The sequence below is a fragment of the Pristiophorus japonicus genome, chromosome 9, assembly GCF_044704955.1.
Source record: "Pristiophorus japonicus isolate sPriJap1 chromosome 9, sPriJap1.hap1, whole genome shotgun sequence".
Lineage (NCBI taxonomy): Eukaryota > Metazoa > Chordata > Chondrichthyes > Pristiophoridae > Pristiophorus > Pristiophorus japonicus.
The window spans coordinates 111,015,911-111,041,304 of NC_091985.1; the positions used below are offsets into that span (position 1 = coordinate 111,015,911).

At 47.3% G+C, this 25,394-nt stretch overlaps 2 non-coding genes and 5 pseudogenes across 2 annotated transcripts; all 7 read left to right on the plus strand.

Moving 5' to 3' along the window:
• The first annotated feature begins 154 nt into the window (after positions 1-154).
• LOC139274281 (U2 spliceosomal RNA) lies at positions 155-318 on the plus strand (annotated as a pseudogene).
• A 96-nt stretch (positions 319-414) lies between these two features.
• Positions 415-603, plus strand: LOC139274275 (U2 spliceosomal RNA). The gene has a single exon (XR_011595441.1). It is a non-coding gene; the product is annotated as a U2 spliceosomal RNA (small nuclear RNA).
• Positions 604-647: 44 nt separating this feature from the next.
• Positions 648-851, plus strand: LOC139274213 (U2 spliceosomal RNA; annotated as a pseudogene).
• A 20,358-nt stretch (positions 852-21,209) lies between these two features.
• Positions 21,210-21,439, plus strand: LOC139274369 (U2 spliceosomal RNA; annotated as a pseudogene).
• A 104-nt stretch (positions 21,440-21,543) lies between these two features.
• Positions 21,544-21,726, plus strand: LOC139274211 (U2 spliceosomal RNA). Its single transcript, XR_011595422.1, has one exon. It is a non-coding gene; the product is annotated as a U2 spliceosomal RNA (small nuclear RNA).
• A 513-nt stretch (positions 21,727-22,239) lies between these two features.
• On the plus strand, positions 22,240-22,403 carry LOC139274277 (U2 spliceosomal RNA; annotated as a pseudogene).
• A 26-nt stretch (positions 22,404-22,429) lies between these two features.
• On the plus strand, positions 22,430-22,651 carry LOC139274216 (U2 spliceosomal RNA; annotated as a pseudogene).
• The last annotated feature ends 2,743 nt before the right edge of the window (positions 22,652-25,394 follow it).

The window sequence follows — 25,394 nt, forward strand, 5'->3', positions numbered from 1 at the left end:
TTATTGTACCGAATCGCACTTGAACTGAAAAACAAGGAATGTAACGAACGGAACTGTCGTCAGCACCCAAATGTATTGTATGGGATTGCTGACCGCAGCTAAATGTACTGAAATGCCATTGAATGTACTGTACAGATTTTTTTATGAATAAAGTATAACTTGAAATTTAAAAACAAATCTGTTCTTATCAGTTTAATATCCCCTATGGGGACCTGATATTAAATTGTTTTTTGGACAGGGAGCTGGAACAATGGCTTGTCCCGTCCACTCCATGCACCGACCTGGTATTGCAGTGTTTCCAGGAACGGTGCAACTTCGCCTCTCGGCCTTTTGGCTCAGATCAAATATATTGGCGCAAAGTGATCTTTGGCGTTAGAGTTAATCTGGAAAGAAACTGGATTAAAAAAAATATATATTTTTTTTTTAATTTTTTAATAAAAATAAAAAAATTTTAAAAACAAATCTGTTCTTATCAGTTTAATATCCCCTATGGGGATCTGATATTAAATTGTTTTTTGGACAGGGAGCTGGAACAATGGCTTGTCCCGTCCACTCCATGCACCGACCTGGTATTGCAGTGTTTCCAGGAACGGTGTAACTTCGCCTCTCGGCCTTTTGGCTCAGATCAAATATATTGGCGCACAGTGATCTTTGGCGTTAGAGTTAATCTGGAAAGAAATTGGATATAAAAAAAAAAATCTGTTCTTATCAGTTTAACATCTGATATGTCCCCTATCTGGGGACCATATATTAAATTGATTTTTGGAACAGGGAGATGGAATAGGGGCTTGCTCCCTCCACTCCACGCATCGACCCGGTATTGCAGTGTCTCTGGGAACGGTGCACCTCCCTTTTGGGAGAATTTCAAAATTAAAAGCAGATTCATTCAAAACATCTCCTTTTCTTCTTTCTTTTTATGCAGTCGCCGCAAAGGCACGGTGGGGAAGGGCCACAGTTTCCCTTCTGCCATGCAAAACCCGGGGGCAGGCTTGACATTCACTCTCAAATTTCAAAAAACACAACATGCTTATTACATGCATTACAAGGCTCTGCTGACACTCTCATCTGACAAATACCCACACACTTCCCCCAAACACCAACAACAATTTCATTGCACATTCTCTCGCAAAACACACTCTCGCTGCCCGCAACCAGTCTTTTAGCTCCAGCTTTTGCCTCAGCAAACTTTAAACCAGCCACATACATGTGTGCTGCTCTGAAAACTACAACCACCCGTACAACAATGGGCTTAAACCTCACACACTTTACACAGCTAGTCAGAAACCTGAAAAACCACAAGATGATAGATACCGTTCAATTGCTTCAAAGGTCAAACACTCAACAATCAAAATTAGCCATCACTGCTCACACCTACAAACTTAGCATCCAGCTTGCAAACAAGGAAACTGTAAAACGACAGAAAGGATAAGGAACTTCAAGCAATTTAAGCTGCAGCCAGCCAGCACAAAGGGAGGCAAGGTAGAAGGAAATAAAACAACAATTAGCCCAAAACTAGGCCAAACTGCAAGGCAAGACCCATGGATAACAAGGACATATGGCACTATGTACAACACAAAGCAGGGTATAAGCAAACAACTCCACAGCAGCTGACATAGTACCATAACTCTGTCTGTCTCCATATTCAGTTCCAACACCAGCATCATCAGGCACACCAGCAGCACCAATTCAGGGAGGACTAGAAACCCTCATTACAAATGCTTAGTTTCCCAGATAAATCCCATTTTCAGCTGTATTAATAAAAGTGCACCAAATTACCACTCTTAAATACATCAAGGAATACTTTCTAATGGAAAGGAGAAAAAAGAAAAAGAAACATTTAATCTCGATCACTCTGGCCGATTGTGCTGGTTCATAGAAGTATGTTTACCAAGGAAGAGGACCTGGCCAAAGCTACGGTAAACAAGGAGGATACTGGAGTAAATCTGGCCATGGTGAGGCCATCCCTGGCAGCAATGTGGTCGTGTGCTGATGCCCTCTGTCCTGTGCAGCATCAGGTGATTACGGAGAAGGTTGCTGGTGGTGTTGTTGGTGCTGCCGGTGTGCCTGGTGACGTGAGTGTCGGGGCTGATCGTGGTCAGATTCTGAGGAGCAAGGTGAGAGAGTATAAAGTCATCATCAACAACATAGGCAGTCCCTCGGAGTCGAGGAAGACTTGCTTCCACTCCTAGAATGAGTTCTTTGGTGGCTGAACAGTCCAACACGAGAGCCACAGACCCTGTCACAGGTGGGACAGATATTGGTCAGAGGAAGGGGGGGGGGTTGGTTCTGATTTACCACACGTTCCGTCCGCTGCCTGCGCCTGACCTCTTCACGCTCGTAGCATTGAGATTCGAAGAGTTCAATGCCCTCCCGGATGCACTTTCTCCATCTAGGGCGGTCTTCGGTCAGGGTCTCCCAGGTGCCAGTGGTGATGTTGCACTTCGCCAGGGAGGCCTTGAGGGTGTCCTTGTAACGTCTGCGCTGCCCACCTTTGGCTCGTTTGCCATGAAGGAGCTCCGCGTAGAGCAATTGCTTGGGGAGTCTCTTGTCTGGCATGCAAACTAAGTGGCCTGCCCAGCGAAGCTGATCGAGTGTGGTTAATGCTTCAATGTTGGGGATGTTAGCCTGGGCGAGGACACTGATGTTGGTGCGCCTGTCCTCCCAGGGGATTTGCAGGATCTTGCAGAGACATCGTTGGTGATATATCTCCAGCGACTTGATGTATCTTCTGTACGTCGTCCATGCCTCTGACCCATACAGGAGGGCGGGTATTATTACAGCCCTGTAGACCACGAGCTTGGTGGTAGGTCCTTGAACACTCTTTTCCTCAGGCGGCCGAAGGCTGCACTGGCGCACTGGAGGCAATGTTGAATCTCTGCATCATTGTCTGCCTTTGTTGACAAGCGGCTCCCGAGGTATGGGAAGGGGTCCACGTTGTCGAGGGCCTTGCCGTGAATCTTGATGACTGGGGGGCAGTGCTGTGCGGCGAGGACAGGCTGGTGGAGGACCTTTATCTTACAGATGTTAAGCGTAAGGCCCATGCTTGCACATGCCTCGGTGAATACATCGACTATATCCTGGAGTTCAGCCTCAGAATGTGCGCAGACGCAGGCGTTGTCCGCGTACTGCAGTTCAATGACAGAGGTTTGGGTGATCTTGGACCTGGCCTGGAGGCAGCGTAGCTTAAACAGCTTCCCACTGGTTCTGTCGTTTAGTTCCACTCCAGCGGTGAGCTTGTTGACAGTGAGGTGGAGCATGGCAGCGAGGAAGATTGAGAAGAGGGTTGGAGCGATGACACCACCCTGTTTGACCCTGGTCCGGATGTGGAATGGGTCTGTAGTGGATCCGCTGGTAAGGATCACGGTCTGCATGTCGTCATGGAGGAGGCGAAGGATTTTGACAAACTTTTGGGGGCATGCAAAACGGAGGACGCTCCATAAGCCGCACAGTTGACAGTGTCAAAGGCCTTTGTAAGATCGAAGAAGGCCATGTATAAGGGCTGGCGTTGCTCCCTGCATTTTTCCTGCAGTTGTCGTGCTGCAAAGATCATGTCCGTTGTTCCCCGTAGGGGACGAAATCCGCACTGTGACTCCGGGAGGAGCTCCTCGGCCACAGTGAGAAGACGGTTGAGGAGAACTCTCGCGACAACCTTCCCAGTGGTTGATACCAGGAAGATTCCCCTGTAGTTGCCGCAGTCGGATTTGTTCCCCTTTTTAAAATTGGACATGATCACTGCATCTCTGAGCTCTCCCGGCATGCTCTCCTCCCTCCAGATGAGAGAGATGAGGCCATGTATCCGCGCCAACAGCGCCTCTCTACCATATTTTAGCGCCTCAGCAGGAATTCCATCCGCACCCGTAGCCTTGTTGTTCTTGAGCTCTTTTGTGGCTTTGCCTACCTCGTGCAGTGTTGGGGTTTCACTGAAGTGGTGGCGGGATGGAGTTGAGAACACTCGAGTCAAAGGCACCCATGCTGATGAAATAGATGGCAGGTGAAGTAAAGATGACAGAAGCGATCTGTCAATGGTGGCAGAGGTAATGAGGTCAGACTGGACGGAGACTCGTGTAAAAACTTTCAGCATTTCTGAATCTCCCTAGTGGAAATGCAGTTTAGAGAAGGGAACATTTCTCAATTGGCTGGGAGCTTTGACGTGACATTTGAAGCTGTCAACTCATTAACTGATTCAATGGCCAGTGACCTCCCGCCTCAGCTTCACAGACGAGCACTAAGCACAGCGGTGATACTGGTGGGCGACCTGTCCAATTCAAAAAGCGGGAGGAAAAGCATTGTGAAGTGGCTGTAAACAAGCCACTAATGATTTGAATTTGGTCCCCCGCCACTGCCGGTCAGGTCTGCTCAGCGCTGGCAGACCCGACATCGGGAAATGCAGGTGTGCGCGTTTGACAGCGGGCTCCCGGCCCGCTATCAATCATTTTAAAGTTCACAACTAACCCACCACCCATCCTGTCCACTAAACAACGGCAAAATTGCAGCCTATGATTCTATATAGGACAAGTTCCCACATTCAAAAACGGAAAGGAAACCACAAAGGCAGCTGCTGACCTTGCTGAGCAGAAGGCGGCAACATGGCGCACCGGCGGCAGGAGAAGTGACCTGTGGCGAGTAGCAACCTACGAAGGAAAGGAGAGCACGGTCAAGCAGCTGTAAACCCTTTTTCTTCTTTTCTCTTTTACAACTTCCCACCCCAGAGAGGCGAAGCTGCATGTTCCTAGAGGCACTGCAATACCAGGTCGATGTGTGGAGTAGACAGAACAAGCCACTGTTCCATCTCCCAGATCCAAAAAACAATTTCATTTTTGTTCCCCGATAAGAACATAAGAAAGAGCAGCAGGAGTAGGCCATTCGACCCCTCGAGCCAGCTCCGACATTCAATTAAGATCATGGCTGATCTTTTACCTCAACTCCACTGAATGGTCCTTCCTGCCAGTTAGTGCCACAAGTTACTCTCTCTCCTCACAGGTTTAACCTCTCCTTCCATATAAACACACCTACCCATAATCATGGCCACTCCGTTGACCATGCCATCTCACAAGGTCTCTCTACCACTCTCGTTTTGATTACCAATACGGCTATCCTTGTTTTCCTCTCCACTCACTTTCCCGTTCCCCCTCTCATCCGCACTTCCTTCTGTGTCCGCCGCCTGGAAAAAGCTCGGACATGTCTATGTGCAGCACCAAAGTTCTGATTGGTTCTCTTGGAGGACAAGACACACCCAGCAGTTTCTCTGGAATGTGTAATTAGATCCTCCCTGTCAATGTAATCAGTGACTTTGCAAAGTTTAATTCGAGCTATTCTGACTGCCTGCTCCAGACAGAACAGAGCTCACTGCCTTCAGGGATCTGTAGACATGCACTCCAAGGTCCCTTTGTTCCTCTACATTTATCAGTGTCCTACCATTTAATGTGTATTCCCTTGCCGTGTTAGCCCTCCCCAAATGCATTACCACAAACTTCTGTAGATTGAGTTCCATTTGCCACTGTTCTACCCACCTGAGCAGTTCATTGATATCTTCCTGCAGTCTACAGCTTTCTTCTTCAGTAACAACCACACAGCCGATTTTAGTATCGTCTGCAAACTTCTTAATCATACCGCCTACATTCAAGTCTAAATCATTGATGTATACTGTTATGTATGCAACACCTTGTAACCAACATTCTACCGCCACCAGAGGGCGCATCCTTTGGAGTCCCAAGGGATCCCAGCATCCCTTGGGAGCACTGTATATAAAGCAGGCCTTCCATGCTGTGCGGGCACTCTGGAGTCAGTATAAAGAGGCTGAGGTCATACTTACACATGTCTACAGTACTCAGTCACGTTGCTTTATTTGAGACGTAACAACTGGCGCCGAGTAATAGATAACGAAGCATCATGCGAAAATGCAGAGAACTGTTGGTATCCTAGAGAAATTCTCAGAAGGTGATGATTGGGAAGCCTTCGTGGAGCGACTAGACCAATACTTCGTGGCCAACGAGCTGGAAGGGAATGTGAACGCTGCCAAACGAAGGGCGATCCTCCTCAACGTCTGCGGGGCAACAATCTATGGCCTCATGAAGAATCTTCTTGCTCCGGTGAAACCAACAACCAAATCGTATGAACAACTGTGTACGCTGGTCTGGAAGCAGCTAAATCCGAAGGAGAGCGTTCTGATGGCAAGGTATCGATTTTATACATGTCAACGGTCTGAAGGCCAGGAAGTGGCGAGCTGCATCGCCGAACTAAGGCGCCTTTGCAGGACATTGCGAATTCGATGGATTTCTGGAGCAAATGCAAAGAGACTTTTTTGTGCTCGGTTATCCTTCGCAAACTATTGAATGTTGAAACACCGAACCTGAGCAAAGCCATAACGATAGCCCAGGCATTCATGTCCACCAGCGATAAAACCAAACAAATTTCGCCGCATAAAGATGCATCGTCAAGTACTGTACACAAAGTAGCGTCGTCTTCAGGCAGGAATGCATATGGCAGAATGTACGCGCCTCCAGCTGCACGACCTCAGATGACCCAGAGTCTGCCATCAAGCAGTTAATAACTTGTTGGCGCTGCGGAGGTGATCATTGAGCCCATCAATGCCGCTTCAAACACTATGCGTGCAAAGGTTGTGGAACAATGGGACACCTCCAGCGATTGTGCAGACGAGCTGCAAACCACCACGTTGCAGAGGAAGACCGATCCATGGCGGATCAAACTGAACTAGAGACTCGAACCAAGGAGGCAGAAGTACGGGGTACACACCTTCACCATGAAATGTCCACCAATCATGTTAAAAGTTGAACTGAACGGAATTCCAGTATCCATGGAATTGGACATGGGTGCGAGTCAGTCTATCATGAGCAAAACGGCCTTCGAGAGGCTGTGGTGCAACAAGGCACAAAGACCCAAGCTGAGCCCTATTCATACCAAGCTGAGAACTTACACGAAAGAGCTGATCCCTGTAATTGGCAGTGTAGCAGTAAAGGTCTCCTATGATGGAGCGGTGCATGAACTCCCACTATGGATTGTACTGGGAGATGGCCCCACAATGATTGCCAACAAGTCGGAGGCCATCAAGAACGCGCCGAGACCACAGAACGTGATGGAGCTACGGTTGTGCCTGGGACTCCTCAATTATTTTGGTGATTTCCTACCCGGGTAAAGCACCTTGCTAGAACCCCGACACATGTTGCTGCACAAGGGAGATGACTGGGTATGGGGGAAATCACAAGAGACTGCTTTTGAGAAAGCCAGAAATCTGTTATGTTCCAACAAACTGCTTGTTCTGTATGACCCATGTAAATGTTTAGTGCTAGCTTGCGATGCGTCTTCGTACGGGGTCGGGTGTGTACAACAAGCAAACGAACCGGGAACATTGCAACCGGTCGCTTATGCATCCAGGGGTTTGTCCAAGGCCAAAGGGGCCTACAGCATGATTGAAAAAGAAGCTCTGGCATGCGTTTACGGGGTGAAATAAATGCACCAGTATCTGTTTGGGCTCAAGTTCGAGTTAGAAACTGACCATAAGCTGTTCATATCGCTATTCTCAGAGAGCAAAGGTATCAATATCAATGCCTCTGCTCGCATCCAAAGATGGGCGCTCACGCTGTCTGCATATAACTATGAAATTGGCCACAGGCCAGGCACAGAGAACTGCGCTGATGCGCTCAGTCGGCCACCATTGCCCACCACTGGGGTGGAAATGGCACAGCATGCAGACTTGCTTTGGTGATGGATGCATTTGAAAACGAAAACTCACCCGTTACGGCATGCCAGATCAGGACCTGGACCAGCCAGGACCCTTTACTGTCCCTTGTAAAAAAACTGTGTCCTCCATGGGAGCTGGTCCAGCATCCCAGCGGAGATGCATGAAGAGATCAAGCCGTTTTAGCGGCGCAAAGACAAAATGTCCATACAGGTGGACTGTCTTTTGTGGGGTAATCGTGTAGTTTTTCCTAAGAAAGGCAGGGAAACGTTCATACGCGACCTACGCAGTACCCACTCAGGCATAGTAATGATGAAAGCTACAGCTAGATCCCATGTGTGGTGGCCCGGAATCGACTCCGATTTGGAGTCTTGCGTGTGCTAATGCAACACTTGCTCTCAATTGAGCAATGCACCCAGAGAGGCACCGCTAAGTTTGTGGTCATGGCCCTCCAAACCGTGATCTAGGATCCACGTTGACTTCGCTGGCCCGATTCAAGGCAAAATGTTTTTGTTTGTTGTGGATGCTTATTCAAAATGGATTGAGTGTATAATAATGTCTGTAAGCACGTCCACTGCCACCATCGAAAGCCTACGAGCCATGTTTGCCACGCATGGGCTGCCTGATGTCCTTGTCAGCGACAATGGGCCGTGCTTCACCAGCACTGAATTCAAGGAATTCATGACCTGCAATGGGATCAAGCACGTTACATCTGCCCCGTTCAAGCCCGCATCTAACGGCCAGGCAGAACAGGCAGTCTCAACTATCAACAAAAAGGAGGCAAAAGCAAAAGACAGAAAGGAGATGAGGAAAAGTGGAGGGCAGAGAAACCCAAGGCAAAGAACAAAAAGGGCCACTGTACAGCAAAATTCTAAAAGGACAAAGGGTGTTAAAAAAACAAGCCTGAAGGCTTTGTGTCTTAATGCAAGGAGTATCCGCAATAAGGTGGATGAATTAACTGTGCAAATAGATGTTAACAAATATGATGTGATTGTGATTACGGAGACATGGCTCCAGGATGATCAGGGCTGGGAACTCAACATCCAGGGGTATTCAACATTCAGGAAAGATAGAATAAAAGGAAAAGGAGGTGGGGTAGCATTGCTGGTTAAGGAGCAAATTAAGGCAATAGTTCGGAAGGACATTAGCTTGGATGATGTGGAATCTATATGGGTAGAGCTGCAGAATACCAAAGGGCAAAAAACGTTAGTGGGAGTTGTGTACAGACCTCCAAACAGTAGTAGTGATGTTGGGGAGGGCATCAAACATGAAATTAGGGGTGCGTGCAATAAAGGTGCAGCAGTTATAATGGGTGACTTTAATATGCACATAGATTGGGTTAACCAAACTGGAAGCAATACGGTGGAGGAGGATTTCCTGGAGTGCATAAGGGATTTTTTAGACCAATATGTCGAGGAACCAACTAGGGGGGAGGCCATCTTAGACTGGGTGTTGTGTAATGAGAGAGGATTAATTAGCAATCTCGTTGTGCGAGGCCCCTTGGGGAAGAGTGACCATAATATGGTGGAATTCTGCATTAGGATGGAGAATGAAACAGTTAATTCAGAGACCATGGTCCAGAACTTAAAGAAGGGTAACTTTGAAGGTATGAGGAGTGAATTGGCTAGGATAGATTGGCGAATGATACTTAAGGGGTTGACAGTGGATGGGCAATGGCAGACATTTAGAGACCACATGGATGAACTACAAAAATTGTACATTCCTGTCTGGCATAAAAATAAAAAAGGGAAGGTGGCTCAACCGTGGCTATCAAGCGAAATCAGGGATAGCATTAAAGCCAAGGAAGTGGCATACAAATTGGCCAGAAATAGCAGCGAACCCGGGGACTGGGAGAAATTTAGAACTCAGCAGAGGAGGACAAAGGGCTTGATTAGGGCAGGGAAAATGGAGTACGAGAAGAAGCTTGCAGGGAACATTAAGAAGGATTGCAAAACTTTCTATAGATATGTAAAGAGAAAAAGGTTAGTAAAGACAAACGTAGGTCCCCTGCAGTCAGAATCAGGGGAAGTCATAATGGAGAACAAAGAAATGGCGGACCAATTGAACAAGTACTTTGGTTCGGTATTCACTGAGGAGGACACAAACAACCTTCCGGATATAAAAGGGTTCGGAGGGTCTAGTAAGGAGGAGGAACTGAGGGAAATCCTTATTAGTCGGGAAATTGTGTTGGGGAAATTGATGGGATTGAATGCATCCCAGAGTACTTAAGGAGGTGGCCTTGGAAATAGTGGATGCATTGACAGTCATTTTCCAACATTCCATTGACTCTGGATCAGTTCCTATGGAGTGGAGGGTAGCCAATGTAACCCCACTTTTTAAAAAAGGAGGGAGAGAGAAAACAGGGAATTATAGACCGGTCAGCCTGACATCGGTAGTGGGTAAAATGATGGAATCAATTATTAAGGATGTCATAGCAGTGCATTTGGAAAGAGGTAATATGATAGGTCCAAGTCAGCATGGATTTGTGAAAGGGAAATCATGCTTGACAAATCTTCTGGAATTTTTTGAGGATGTTTCCAGTAGAGTGGACAAGGGAGAACCAGTTGATGTGGTATATTTGGACTTTCAGAAGGCTTTCGACAAGGTCCCACACAAGAGATTAATGTGCAAAGTTAAAGCACATGGGATTGGGGGTAGTGTGCTGACATGGATTGAGAACTGGTTGTCAGACAGGAAGCAAAGAGTAGGAGTAAATGGGGACTTTTCAGAATGGCAGGCAGTGACTAGTGGGGTACCGCAAGGTTCTGTGCTGGGGCCCCAGCTGTTTACAGTGTACATTAATGATTTAGACGAGGGGATTAAATGTAGTATCTCCAAATTTGCAGATGACACTAAGTTGGGTGGCAGTGTGAGCTGCGAGGAGGATGCTATGAGGCTGCAAAGCGACTTGGATAGGTTAGGTGAGTGGGCAAATGCATGGCAGATGAAGTATAATGTGGATAAATGTGAGGTTATCCACTTTGGTGGTAAAAACAGAGAGACAGACTATTATCTGAATGGTGACAGATTAGGAAAAGGGGAGGTGCAGCGAGACCTGGGTGTCATGGTACATCAGTCATTGAAGGTTGGCATGCAGGTACAGCAGGCGGTTAAGAAAGCAAATGGCATGTTGGCCTTCATAGCGAGGGGATTTGAGTACAGGGGCAGGGAGGTGTTGCTACAATTGTACAGGGCCGTGGTGAGGCCACACCTGGAGTATTGTGTACAGTTTTGGTCTCCTAACTTGAGGAAGGACATTCTTGCTATTGAGGGAGTGCAGCGAAGGTTCACCAGACTGATTGCCGGGATGGCGGGACTGACCTATCAAGAAAGACTGGATCAACTGGGCTTGTATTCACTGGAGTTCAGAAGAATGAGAGGGGACCTCATAGAAACGTTTAAAATTCTGACGGGGTTAGACAGGTTAGATGCAGGAAGAATGTTCCCAATGTTGGGGAAGTCCAGAACCAGGGGACGCAGTCTAAGGATAAGGGGGAAGTCATTTAGGACCGTGATGAGGAGGAATTTCTTCACCCAGAGAGTGGTGAACCTGTGGAATTCTCTACCACAGAAAGTTGTTGAGGCCAATTCACTAAATATATTCAAAAAGGAGTTAGATGAAGTCCTTACTACTAGGGGAATCAAGGGGTATGGTGAGAAAGCAGGAATGGGGTACTGAAGTTGCATGTTCAGCCATGAACTCATTGAATGGCGGTGCAGGCTACAAGGGCCAAATGGCCTACTCCTGCACCTATTTTCTATGTTTCTATCAAGCAAAGCTTGAAACGCGTGTCGGAAGGCTCCCTGCAGACCCCACTCGCTCACCAGGGTTAACCCTGCCGAGCTGCTCATGAAAAGTGCACTCAAAACAAGGCTCTCTCTAGTCCATCCTGATCTCCATGATCATGTCGAGGGCAGGCGGCATCAACAAAGCATGTACCATTATCGCGCAAATTTGTCACGCAATGTTGAAGTCAATGACTGTGTATTTGTACTCAACTATAGACATGGTCTCAAATGGCTAGCTGGCACTGTCATAGCTAAAAAGGGGAGTAGGGTGTTTGAGGTCAAACTTGCAAATGGACCAACTTGCAGAAAGCATTTGGACCAAACCAAACTGATTCACAGAGAGCTACGAGCAACCTGAAGAGGACACCACCAACTTCGACCCTCCGATACACACACAAGTGGCAACCGACATCACGGTTGACCACAAAGCTGAACTCATCATCCCCAGCAGCCCAGCAAGGCCAGCTACGCAGCAGCCCAGCGAAGGCCCAACCAACTCATCTGCACCTGTCTTTGTACCAAGATGAGCAACTAGGGAGCGGAAAGCCCCAGATTGTCTAACCATGTAAATAAGTGTAGTATTGACTTTGGCTGGGGGTGGGGGGAGCGATGTTATGTATGCAACACCTTGTAACCAGAATTCTCCCACCACCAGAGGGTGCATCTGTTGGAGTCCTAAGGGATCCCAGCATCCCTTGGGAGCACTATATAAGCAGGCCTTCCATGCTGTGCAGACACTCTGGAGTCAGAATAAAGAGACTAAGGTCACACTTACACAAGTCTACAGTACTCAGTCATGGTGCTTTATTTGAGACATAACATAGACCACAAAAAGCAAGTGACCCAGTACTGAGCCTCATGGAACCCCACTGGAAACAGCCTTCCAGTCACAAAAAACACCTATTAACCTGTTGCTTCCTGCCTCTGAGCCAATTTTGAATCCAACTTGCCACTTTGCCCTGGATTCCATGGGCTTTTACTTTTGTGATCAGTCTGCCATGTGGAACCTTATCAAAAGCCTTGCGAAAATCCATATACACTACATCGAAGACAGCACCCTCATCGACCCTCCTTGTTACCTCCTCAAAAAATTCAATCAAGTTAGTCAGACACGACCTGCCCGTAACAAATCAATGCTCACTGTCCTTGATTAATCTGTGTCTTTCTAAATGAAGATTTAAACTGTCCCTCAGAATTTTTTCCAATAACATTCCCACCACTGAGGTTAGGCTGACTGGCCAGTAATTACTCAGTATATCCCTTTCTCCCTTTTTAAACAAAGGTACAACGTTAGCAGTCCTCCAGTCCTCCGGCACCACACCTGTAGACAGAGAGGATTGGAAAATGCTTCTTTTGCTTCTCTTAACAGCCAGGGATAAAATGCATCTGGGCCGGAGGATCTATCCACTTTCAAAGCTGCTAAGCCCCTTAATACTTCCTCTCTCACTATGTTTATTTCATCTACTATTTCACACTCCTCCTCCCTGATTGCAATGCCTGCATTACCCCTCTCTTTTGTGAAAACAGATGCAAAGTATTCATTAAGAACCATACCCATTACATACTGCTCAAGGAACCCGTTCTCTATGCACTCTATGAACTCTTCCTCAACGCTACCCTGACCAATTTGATTTGTCCAATCAATATGGAGGTTAAAATCACCCATGATTATTGTTGTTCCCTTTTTACAAGTCCCCACTATTTCCTGGTTTATACTCCAAGCAACAGAGTTGTTACGGAACCAACCAGGGGGCAGGCTATCTTGGATGTGGTCCGGAGTAATGAGGCAGGATTAATAAACAATCTCCTCGTAAAGGATCCCCTTGGAATGAGTGATCATAGCATAGTTGAATTTCAAATTCAGATGGAGGGTGAGAAAGTTGGATCTCAAACCAGCGGACTATGAAGGTATGAGGGCAGAGTTGGCTAAAGTGGACTGGGAAAATAGATTAAAATGTAGGATGGTTGATGAATAGTGGTGTACATTTAAGGAGATATTGCACAACTCTCAAGAAAAATATATTCCAGTGAGGAGAAAAGGGTGTAAAAGAAAAGGTAGCCATCCGTGGCTAACTAAAGAAATAAAGGACGTTATCCAATTAAAAACAAGGACATGCAAAGTGGCCAAAACTAGTGGGAGGACAGAAGATTAGAAAGCTTTTAAAAGCCAGCAAAGAATGACTAAGAAAATGATTAAGAAAGGGAAGATAAGACTATGAAAGTAAACTAGCACGAAATATAAAAACAGATAGCAAGAGTTTCTATAGGTATATAAAAAGGAAAAGAGTGGCTCAATAAATGTCGGTCCCTTAGAGGGCGAGACCGGGGAATTAGTAATGGGGAACATGGAGATAGCAGAAACTCTGAACAAATATTTTGTATCAGTATTTACGGAGATGACACAAACAATATCCCAACAGTTGATAGTCAAGGGACTATCGGGAGGGGGCGAGGAACACAATCACAATAACTAAGGAGGTGGTACTCAGTAAGATAATGGGACTAAAGGCGGATAAATCCCCTGGACCTGATGGCTTGCACCCTAGGGTCTTAAGAGAAGTTGTGGCAGGGATAATGGATGCATTGTTTGTAATTTACCAACATTCCCTCGATTCTGCGGAGGTGCCAGCAGATTGGAAAACTGCAAATGTAACACCCCTATTTTAAAAAGGAGGCAGACAAAAAGCAGGATACTATAGACCAGTTAGCCTAACATCTGTGGTTGGGAAAATGTTTGAGTCCATTATTAAAGAAGCAGAACATTTGGAAAAGCATAATTCGGTCAGGCAGAGTCAGCATGGATTTAGAAAGGGGAAGTCATGTTTGAAAAATTTGCTGGAATTCTTTGAAGATATAACGAACAGGGTGGATAAAGGGGAACCAGTGGATGTGGTGTATTTGAACTTCCAGGAGGCATTTGACAAGGTGCCACATAAAAGGTTACTGCACAAAATAAAAGTTCACGGGGTTGGGAGTAATATATTAGCATGGATAGAGGATTGGCTAACGAACAGAAAACAGAGAGTCGGGATAAATGGTTAATTCTCGGGTTGGCAATCAGTAACTAGTGGGGTACCGCAGGGCTCAGTGCTGGGAACTCAACTATTTACAATCTATATTAACGACTTGGAAGAAGGGACCGAGTGTAACGTAGCCAAGTTTGCTGACGATACAAAGATGAGAGGAAAAGCAATGTGTGAGGTGGACACAGAAACTCTGCAAAAGGACATAGACAGGCTCAGTGAGTAGGCAAAAATTTGGCAGATGGAGTATAATGTTGGAAAGTGTGAGGTCATGCACTTTGGCAGAAAAAAAAAGAGCAAGTTATTATTTAAACAGAGAAAAATTGCAAAGTGCTGCAGTACAGCGGGACCTGGGGGTACTTGTGCGTGAAAGTCTTGCTACAGTTATACAGGGTATTGGTGAGGCCACACCTGGAATACTGCATACAGTTTTGGTTTGCATATTTACGAAATGATATACTTGCATTGGAGGCAGTTCAGAGAAGATTCACTAGGTTGATTCTGGAGATGAGGGGGTTGACTTATGAGGAAAGGTTGAGGAGGTTGGGCCTCTACTCATTGGAATTCAGAAGAATCACAGGTGATCTTATCGAAACGTATAAGATTATGAGGGAGCTTGACAGGGTGGATGCAGAGAAGATGTTTCCACTGATAGAAGAGACCAGAACTAGAGGACATAATCTTAGAATAAAGGGCTGCCCATTTAAAACTGAAATGAGGAGAAATTTCTTCTTTCAGAGGGTTGTAAATCTGTGGAATTCACTGCCTCAGAGAACTGTGGAAGCCGGGACATTGAATAAATTTAAGACAGAGACAGAGATAGACAGCTTCTTAACCGATAAGGGGTTATGGGGAGCGGGCAGGGAAGTGGTCCTGAGTCCATGAGTGGATCAGCCATGATCGTATTAAATGGCGGCGCAGGCTCGAGGAGCCGTATGGCCTACTCCTGCTCCTATTTCTTATGTTCTTATCAGAAATGTTATTCCTGGTCTATCTTTCTCCTTTTTCATAACTAACCTAAATCTAACTGAATTATGATTACTGGCACCAAAATGCTCTCCCACTGAAAACCCTTCCTCCTGCCCAGCTTCATTCCCTAAAACTAAGTCCAGAACCACCCCTTCCCTTGTTTGGGCTTGTTACATAGGGGCGAAAAAAACCGGATTTCGTCCCCTACGGGGCACAACGGACAAGATGTTTGCAGCGCGACAGCTGCACAAAAGATGCAGGGAACAGCGCCAGCCCTTATACATGGCCTTCTTCGACCTTACAACGGCCTTTGACACTGTCAACCGCGAGGGTCTATGGAGCGTCCTCCTCCGCTTTCGATGCCCCAAAAAGTACATCACCATCCTCTGCCTGCTCCATGACGACATGCAGGCCGTGATCCTTACCAACGGATCCATCACAGACCCAATCCACACCCGGACCGGGGTCAAGCAGGGCTGCGTCATTGCCCCAACCCTCTTCTCAATCTTCCTCGCTGCCGTGCTCCACCTCACAGTCGACAAGCTCCCGGCTGGAGTGGAACTAAACTACAGAACCAGTGGGAACATATTCAACCTTCGCCGTCTCCAGGCCAGTTCCAAGACCACCCCAACCTCTGTCGTCGAGCGACAGTATGCAGACGACACCTGCGTCTGCGCACACACAGAGGCTGAACTCCAGGACGTAGTCGACGTATTTACTGAGGCGTACGAAAGCATGGGCCTTACGCTAAACATCAGTAAGACAAAGGTCCTCCACCAGCCTGTCCTCGCCGCACAACACTGCCCCCCAGTCATGAAGATCCACGGCGCGGCCCTGGACAACGTGGACCACTTCCCTTATCTCGGGAGCCTCCTATGAACAAGAGCAGGCATTGAGGACAAGATCCAACACTGCCTTCAGTGTGCCAATGCAGCCTTTGGCTGTCTGAGGAAAAGTGTGTTTGAAGACCAGGCCCTCAAAACTGTCACCAAGCTCATGGTCTATAGGCCTGTAGTAGTACCTGCCCTCCTGTATGGCTCAGAAACATGGACCGTGTACAGTAGACACCTCAAGTCGCTGGAGAAATACCACCAACGATGTCTTCGCAAGATCCTACAAATCCCCTGGGAGAACAGACGCACCAACGTTAGCGTCCTCGACTAGGCCAACATCCCCAGCACTGAAGCACTGACCACACTTGATCAGCTCCGCTAGGCAAGCTACAATGTTCGCATGCCAGACAAGAGACTCCCAAAGCAAGTGCTCTACTCGGAAGTCCTTCACGGCAAACGAGCCAAAGTTGGGCAGCGGAAACGTTATAAGAACACCCTGAAAGCCTCCCTGATAAAGTGCAACATCCCCACTGACACCTGGGAGTCCCTGGCCAAAGACCGCCCTAAATAGAGGAAGTGCATCCGGGAGGGCGCTGAGCTCCTCAAGTCTCGTCGCCAAGAGCATGCAGAAATCAAGCGCAGGCAGCGGAAAGAGCGTGCGGCAAACCAGTCCCACCCACCCCTTCCCTCAACGCCTATCTGTCCCACCTGTGACAGAAACTGTATTGGACTGTACAGCCACCTAAGGACTCATGTAAAGAGTGGAAGCAAGTCTTCCTCGATTCCAAGGATCTGCCTATGATAATGAAAAAAGTTCTCCTGAATGCATTTTAGGAATTCCGCACCCTCTATACCTTTCACACTAATTTTATCCCAGGTAATATTAGAGGAGTTGAAATCCCCTACGATTACTGCCCTATCTCCCTCTGACTGTTTGGAGAACTGTTCTTCAATTCATTGCATATGGCCTTATTTGACAATCCTTCCAGCATAACATCCCCCCCTCACAGCTGTAATTGTTTCTTTAATCAATACTGCGACCCTGCCGTCCCCCGCCCCTCATTTATTACCCCCCGTCCCTCCCCTCTCTATCCCATCTAAAACCTGTGTAACCAGGAACGTTGAGCTGCTATACCTGCCCTTCTTTCAGCCATGTCTCAGTAATAGCTATAATGTCATACTCCCAAGTGTCTATCTGTGCTCTCAGCTCATCTGCCTCATTCACTATACTCCTTGCATTGAAGTCTATACCATTTAGCACTGCCAAACTCCCTTGTTGTCTATTTTCTAGCCCTTGTTTCCTCTGTCTTCCAAATTAACATTCTACTTTTCTGCTTTCCGATTTCAGCTTTACTTCTCTCCCCATTCCGTGGCCTCAAATTTGGCCCAGCCCGTTTTTCGGCGCACTTACCGGAGCTGCGCTGCTTTTCTCCGTTCCGAGGTGCGCCGGAAAATGTTGTTGCCACTTTGGCCGCTGTCCGGCCTCCTCCCTGTAGTCGCGCAGCGTGGCCAGTCGAGTCAGGAGTGGAGCCAGCGTTCTGCGCAGAAAACTGTGCCGGGAGATCTGCACATGCGCAATGGAGTCCGCTGGTGATGTCTGCGCATGCGCATTGCTCCTCGCTCCCAGCCTCTCCGTCTGCTTGCTGCAGCCTTTCCGTTAATTTGCTTGCTGCAGCTGCTCTGTAGGCCCCGATGCCGGCCAGTTGAATCGCTCCCGCCCCTACCCCAGGCCGAGTGGCCCCCCGGTGCGTTGTCGTCCCGCCCCTAGCCCAGGCCGAGGGGCCTCCCAGTACGATTTCTAAGCGATCGATTGCACCGGGAGGCCACTCGGCCAGGGCTAGGGGCGGGCCGGAAAACTGATAGAAATCATTGGCAGGCAAGAGCACTATCAGTTTTCCGGCCCGCCCCCAGCTCAGGCCGAGCGGCCTCCCGCACCAGCCGGCCCGCTGCCTTCCCGGGCAGAGATTGAAGATGAAGGTAGGACTTATTTCAATTTTTTATTTCTTATTAAATTCTTAGAACTTTTTATTTGCAAGCTTTGGTGGTTTGTACGGCTTGATCGTTTAGGTACAAGGGCCTCTCCGCTTCCCTTCCCGCCCCTATCCCAGACCGAATGGCCTCCGATGTACCATAAGAACATAACATAAGAACATAAGAATTAGGAACAGGAGTAGGTCATCTAGCCCCTCGAGCCTGCTCCACCATTCAACAAGATCATGGCTGATGTGGCCGTGGACTCAGCTCCACTTACCCGCCCACTCCCCATAACCCTTAATTCCCTTATTGGTTAAAAATCTATCTATCTGTGATTTGAATACATTCAATGAGCTAGCCTCAACTGCTTCCTGGGGCAGAGAATTCCACAGATTCACAACCCTCTGGGAGAAGAAATTCCTTCTCAACTCGGTTTTAATTGGTGTTCCCGTATTTTGAGGCTGTGCCCCCTAGTTCTAGTCTCCCCGACCAGTGGAAACAACCTCTCTGCCTCTATCTTGTCTATCCCTTTCATTATTTTAAATGTTTCTATAAGATCAACCCTCATCCTTCTGAACTCCAACGAGTAAAGACCCAGTCTACTCAATCTATCATCATAAGGTAACCCCCTCATCTCCGGAATCAGCCTAGTGAATCGTCTCTGTACCCCCTCCAAAGCTAGTATATCCTTCCTTAAGTAAGGTGACCAAAACTGCAGGCAGTACTCCAGGTGCGGCCTCACCAATACCCTATACAGTTGCAGCAGGACCTCCCTGCTTTTGTACTCCATCCCTCTCGCAATGAAGGCCAACATTCCATTTGCCTTCCTGATTACCTGCTGCACCTGCAAACTAACTTTTTGGGAGAGTTTCATGCACAAGGACCCCCAGGTCCCTCTGCACCACAGCATGTTGTAATTTCTCCCCATTCAAATAATATTCCCTTTTACTGTTTTTTTTCCCAAGGTGGATGACCTCACATTTTCCGACATTGTATTCCATCTGCCTCTCCTCAGCCCATTCGCTTAACCTATCTAAATCTCTTTGCAGCCTCTCTGTGTCCTCTACACAACCCGCTTTTCCACTAATCTTTGTGTCATCTGCAAATTTTCTTACACTACACTCTGTCCCCTCTTCCAGGTCATCTATGTATATTGTAAACAGTTGTGGTTCCAGCACTGATCCCTGTGGCACACCACTAACCACCGATTTCCAACCCGAAAAGGACCCATTTATCCCGACTCTCTGCTTTCTGTTAGCCAACCAATTCTTGATCCATGCTAATACATTTCCTCTGACTTCGCGTACCTTTATCTTCTGTAGTAACCTTTTGTGTGGCACCTTATCGAATGCCTTTTGGAAATCCAAATGCACCACATCCATCGATACGCCTCTATCCACCATGCTCGTTATATCCTCAAAGAATTCCAGTAAATTAGTTAAACATGATTTCCCCTTCATGAATCCGTGTTGCGTCTGCTTGATTGCACTATTCCTATCTCGATGTCCCACTATTTCTTCCTTAATGATAGCTTCAAGCATTTTCCCCACTACAGATGTTAAACTAACCGGCCTATAGTTACCTGCCTTTTGTCTGCCCCCTTTTTTAAACAGAGGCATTACATTTGCTGCTTTCCAATCCGCTGGTACCTCCCCAGAGTCCAGAGAATTTTGGTAGATTATAACGAATGCATCTGCTATAACTTCCGCCATCTCTTTTAATACCCTGGGATGCATTTCATCAGGACCAGGGGACTTGTCTACCTTGAGTCCCATTAGCCTGTCCAGCACTACCTCCCGAGTGATAGTGATTGTCTCAAGGTTCTCCCTTCCCACATTCCCGTGACCAGCAATTTTTGGCATGGTTTTTGTGTCTTCCACTGTGAAGACCGAAGCAAAATAATTGTTTAAGGTCTCAGCCATTTTCACATTTCCCATTATTAAATCCCCCTTCTCATCTTCTAAGGGACCAACATTTACTTTAGTCACTCTTTTCCGTTTTATATATCTGTAAAATCCCCCATGATTACTGCCGTTCCTTTTTCACATCCTCGATTATTCCCTCGATTACTGTCCGCCCCACCGTGAAGTTATTATTTGGGGGGGCCTATAATCTACGCCCACCAGTGACTTTTTCCCCTTACTATCTCTAATCTCCACCCACAATGATTCAACATTTTGTTCATTAGAGCCAATATCATCTCTCACAACTGCCCTGATATCATCCTTTATTAACAGAGCTACCCCACCTCCTTTCCCTTCTTGTCTATCCTTCCGAATTGTCAGATACCCCTGTATGTTTAAGTCCCAGACCTGCGCCGATTTCTTTAACTCTCCCCAAGGGTTTTCTGAAGTGGCCACATACGCTGGAGTAACTATTAGCTGGCCAAAGTTGCCTAAATGGGCAGAACTGGCGTAGGTGGCTGGTAACGTCCCCTTTCGAGAAAAAAAAACGAACTGAAAGAATCGTAACTAACTGAGTTACACTGGTGCAAATTGATTGGGGAAATGGGGATTTTGAAGTTACGCCAGAAAAACCAAGTTACTGCAAAAAAAACCAGAGCAACTCCTGGCCAAAACTGAGCCCCGTGTGTACAGTTATGAAGCCAGATCACCTCACCAGTCGGTTGTAGTGTTGTCACTCACGCAGCTGCTGGAAAACGTTTTGGTTGCATCGCAGCCTCTGACAGTGACGTACGTGTGGATAGGCACAACCCTCTCCATCTGATTGCTGGAATACTGTCACTTTACATATCTATGAAGCAGTTTCACTGAAAAAGGGAAAAAGGCAACTTCTGTAAACTAATCTGTTCCAATTAGAAAATAACAGTGAAAGAGTCAACAGTTATATGTCTTTGGGCACAGTCATTCTGACTCAATAAAGGGAGGGCAAACGGGAGCTGAGAACAGTTTGGGCCGCCGCGGCATCGCTTCTCGGCCTTTTGGCTAAGATGTGCATAACTAACCTGACCAGCCACCATGACGTCCGGGTGGTTCCTCCCTGGTCAGGAAGGTATATGCTTACATTTTTGTAAACAGGAGGTGGGTGGGATTGGTGACCCATCCACCTCCACGGAGGTGTGTGGGGGACCTGACCCATCCACCTCCATGGCACGAACCTGGTATTGCAGTACTTCCAGGAACGGTGCAGTGGCTCTAGGCCTTTTGGCTAAGAGCATTGGCGCAGAGTGATCCTTGACTGGTGCAGGGTGACCTCTGGCGTTTGACAAAGAATTGTAACGATTGGATAACGATTGGACATGAATTTATAATAAAAAAAAAAAAAAAAATCTGTTCTTATCAGTTTAATATCTGATACGTCCCCTATCTGGGGACCATATATTAAATTGATTTTTGGAACAGGGAGATGGAATAGGGGCTTGCTCCGTCCACTCCACGCATCGACCCGGTATTGCAGTGTCTCTGGGAACGGTGCACCTCCCTTTTGGGAGAATTTCAAAATTAAAAGCAGATTCATTAAAAACATCTCCTTTTTTTCTTTCTTTTTATGCAGTCGCCGCAAAGGCACGGTGGGGAAGGGCCACAGTTTAAAGCCCTTCTGCCACGCAAAACCCGGGGGCAGGAATCAGCACAAACCTCCCTCGGGCTGTATTTGTAATTTACTCTTTGTGTACATAGAGCACCAAATCTGTAAACACCAATGTCGTGCCATGTACAATGCAAGGTGTGTTACGAAATGCTTGTTTGAAAAGAAACATGTAAAAGTACCGTCACCCATTCCGGGCACTGTATTGTAACACATGAAATGTAATCTGTGTGAATGTACCACAATGTATCCCGTTTATTGTACCGAATCGCACTTGAACTGAAAAACAAGGAATGTAACAAACGGAACTGTCGTCAGCACCCAAATGTATTGTATGGGATTGCTGACCGCAGCTAAATGTACTGAAATGCCATTGAATGTACTGTACAGATTTTTTTATGAATAAAGTATAACTTGAAATTTAAAAACAAATCTGTTCTTATCAGTTTAATATCCCCTATGGGGATCTGATATTAAATTGTTTTTTGGACAGGGAGCTGGAACAATGGCTTGTCCCGTCCACTCCATGCACCGACCTGGTATTGCAGTGTTTCCAGGAACGGTGCAACTTCGCCTCTCGGCCTTTTGGCTAAGATCAAATATATTGGCGCAAAGTGATCTTTGGCGTTAGAGTTGATCTGGAAAGAAATTGGATATTAATAAAAAAATCTGTTCTTATCAGTTTAATATCTGATACGTCCCCTATCTGGGGACCATATATTAAATTGATTTTTGGAACAGGGAGATGGAATAGGGGCTTGCTCCGTCCACTCCACACATCGACCCGGTATTGCAGTGTCTCTGGGAACGGTGCACCTCCCTTTTGGGAGAATTTCAAAATTAAAAGCAGATTCATTAAAAACATCTCCTTTTCTTCTTTCTTTTTATGCAGTCGCCGCAAAGGCACGGTGGGGAAGGGCCACAGTTTCCCTTCTGCCATGCAAAACCCGGGGGCAGGCTTGACATTCACTCTCAAATTTCAAAAAACACAACATGCTTATTACATGCATTACAAAGCTCTGCTGACACTCTCATCTGACAAATACCCACACACTTCCCCCACACACCAACAACAATTTCTTTGCACATTCTCTCGCAAAACACACTCCCGCTGCCCGCAACCAGTCTTTTAGCTCCAGCTTTTGCCTTAGCAAACTTTAAACCAGCCACATACATGTGTGCTGCTCTGAAAACTACAACCACCCGTACAACAATGGGCTTAAACTTCACACACTTTACACAGCTAGTCAGAAACCTGAAAAACCACAAGATGATAGATACCGTTCAAATGCTTCAAAGGTCAAACACTCAACAATCAAAATTAGCCATCACTGCTCACACCTACAAACATAGCATCCAGCTTGCAAACAAGGAAACTGTAAAACGACAGAAAGGATAAGGAACTTCAAGCAATTTAAGCTGCAGCCAGCCAGCACAAAGGGAGGCAAGGTAGAAGGAAATAAAACAACAATTAGCCCAAAACTAGGCCAAACTGCAAGGCATGGATAACAAGGACATATGGCACTATGTACAACACAAAGCAGGGTATAAGCAAACAACTCCACAGCAGCTGACATAGTACCATAACACACTCTATCTCCACATTCAGTCCCAACACCAGCATCATCGGGCACACCAGCAGCACCAATTCAGGGAGGACTAGACACCCTCTACAAATGCTTCGTTTCCCAGATAAATCCCATTTTCAGCTGTATTAATAAAAGTGCACCAAATTACCACTCTTAAATACATCAAGGAATACTTTCTAATGGAAAGGAGAAAAAAGAAAAAGAAACATTTAATCTCGATCACTCTGGCCGATTGTGCTGGTTCATAGAAGTATGTTTACCAAGGAAGAGGACCTGGCCAAAGCTACGGTAAACAAGGAGGATACTGGAGTAAATCTGGCCATGGTGAGGCCATCCCTGGCAGCAATGTGGTCGGGTGCTGATGCCCTCTGTCCTGTGCAGCATCAGGTGATTACGGAGAAGGTTGCTGGTGTTGTTGTTGGTGCTGCCGGTGTGCCTGGTGACGCGAGTGTCGGGGCTGATCGTGGTCAGATTCTGAGGAGCAAGGTGAGAGAGTATAAAGTCATCATCAACAACATAGGCAGTCCCTCGGAGTCGAGGAAGACTTGCTTCCACTCCTAGAATGAGTTCTTTGGTGGCTGAACAGTCCAACACGAGAGCCACAGACCCTGTCACAGGTGGGACAGATATTGGTCAGAGGAAGGGGGGGGTTGGTTCTGATTTACCACACGTTCCGTCCGCTGCCTGCGCCTGACCTCTTCACGCTCGTAGCATTGAGATTGGAAGAGTTCAATGCCCTCCCGGATGCACTTTCTCCATCTAGGGCGGTCTTCGGTCAGGGTCTCCCAGGTGCCAGTGGTGATGTTGCACTTCGCCAGGGAGGCCTCGAGGGTGTCCTTGTAACGTCTGCGCTGCCCACCTTTGGCTCGTTTGCCATGAAGGAGCTCCGCGTAGAGCAATTGCTTGGGGAGTCTCTTGTCTGGCATGCAAACTAAGTGGCCTGCCCAGCGAAGCTGATCGAGTGTGGTTAATGCTTCAATGTTGGGGATGTTAGCCTGGGCGAGGACACTGATGTTGGTGCACCTGTCCTCCCAGGGGATTTGCAGGATCTTGCAGAGACATCGTTGGTGATATATCTCCAGCGACTTGATGTATCTTCTGTACATCGTCCATGCCTCTGACCCATACAGGAGGGCGGGTATTATTACAGCCCTGTAGACCACGAGCTTGGTGGTAGGTCCTTGAACACTCTTTTCCTCAGGCGGCCGAAGGCTGCACTGGCGCACTGGAGGCAATGTTGAATCTCTGCATCATTGTCTGCCTTTGTTGACAAGCGGCTCCCGAAGTATGGGAAGGGGTCTACGTTGTCGAGGGCCGTGCCGTGAATCTTGATGACTGGGGGGCAGTGCTGTGCGGCGAGGACAGGCTGGTGGAGGACCTTTGTCTTACAGATGTTAAGCATAAGGCCCATGCTTGCATATGCCTCGGTGAATACATCGACTATATCCTGGAGTTCAGCCTCAGAATGTGCGCAGACGCAGTACGCGGACAACGCCTGCGTCTGCGTCTGTCGTTTAGTTCCACTCCAGCGGTGAGCTTGTTGACAGTGAGGTGGAGCATGGCAGCGAGGAAGATTGAGAAGAGGGTTGGAGCGATGACACCACCCTGTTTGACCCTGGTCCGGATGTGGAATGGGTCTGTAGTGGATCCGCTGGTAAGGATCACGGTCTGCATGTCGTCATGGAGGAGGCGAAGGATTTTGACAAACTTTTGGGGGCATGCAAAACGGAGGAGGACGCTCCATAAGCCGCACAGTTGACAGTGTCAAAGGCCTTTGTAAGATCGAAGAAGGCCATGTATAAGGGCTGGCGTTGCTCCCTGCATTTTTCCTGCAGTTGTCGTGCTGCAAAGATCATGTCCGTTGTTCCCCGTAGGGGACGAAATCCGCACTGTGACTCCGGGAGGAGCTCCTCGGCCACAGTGAGAAGACGGTTGAGGAGAACTCTCGCGACAATCTTCCCAGTGGTTGATACCA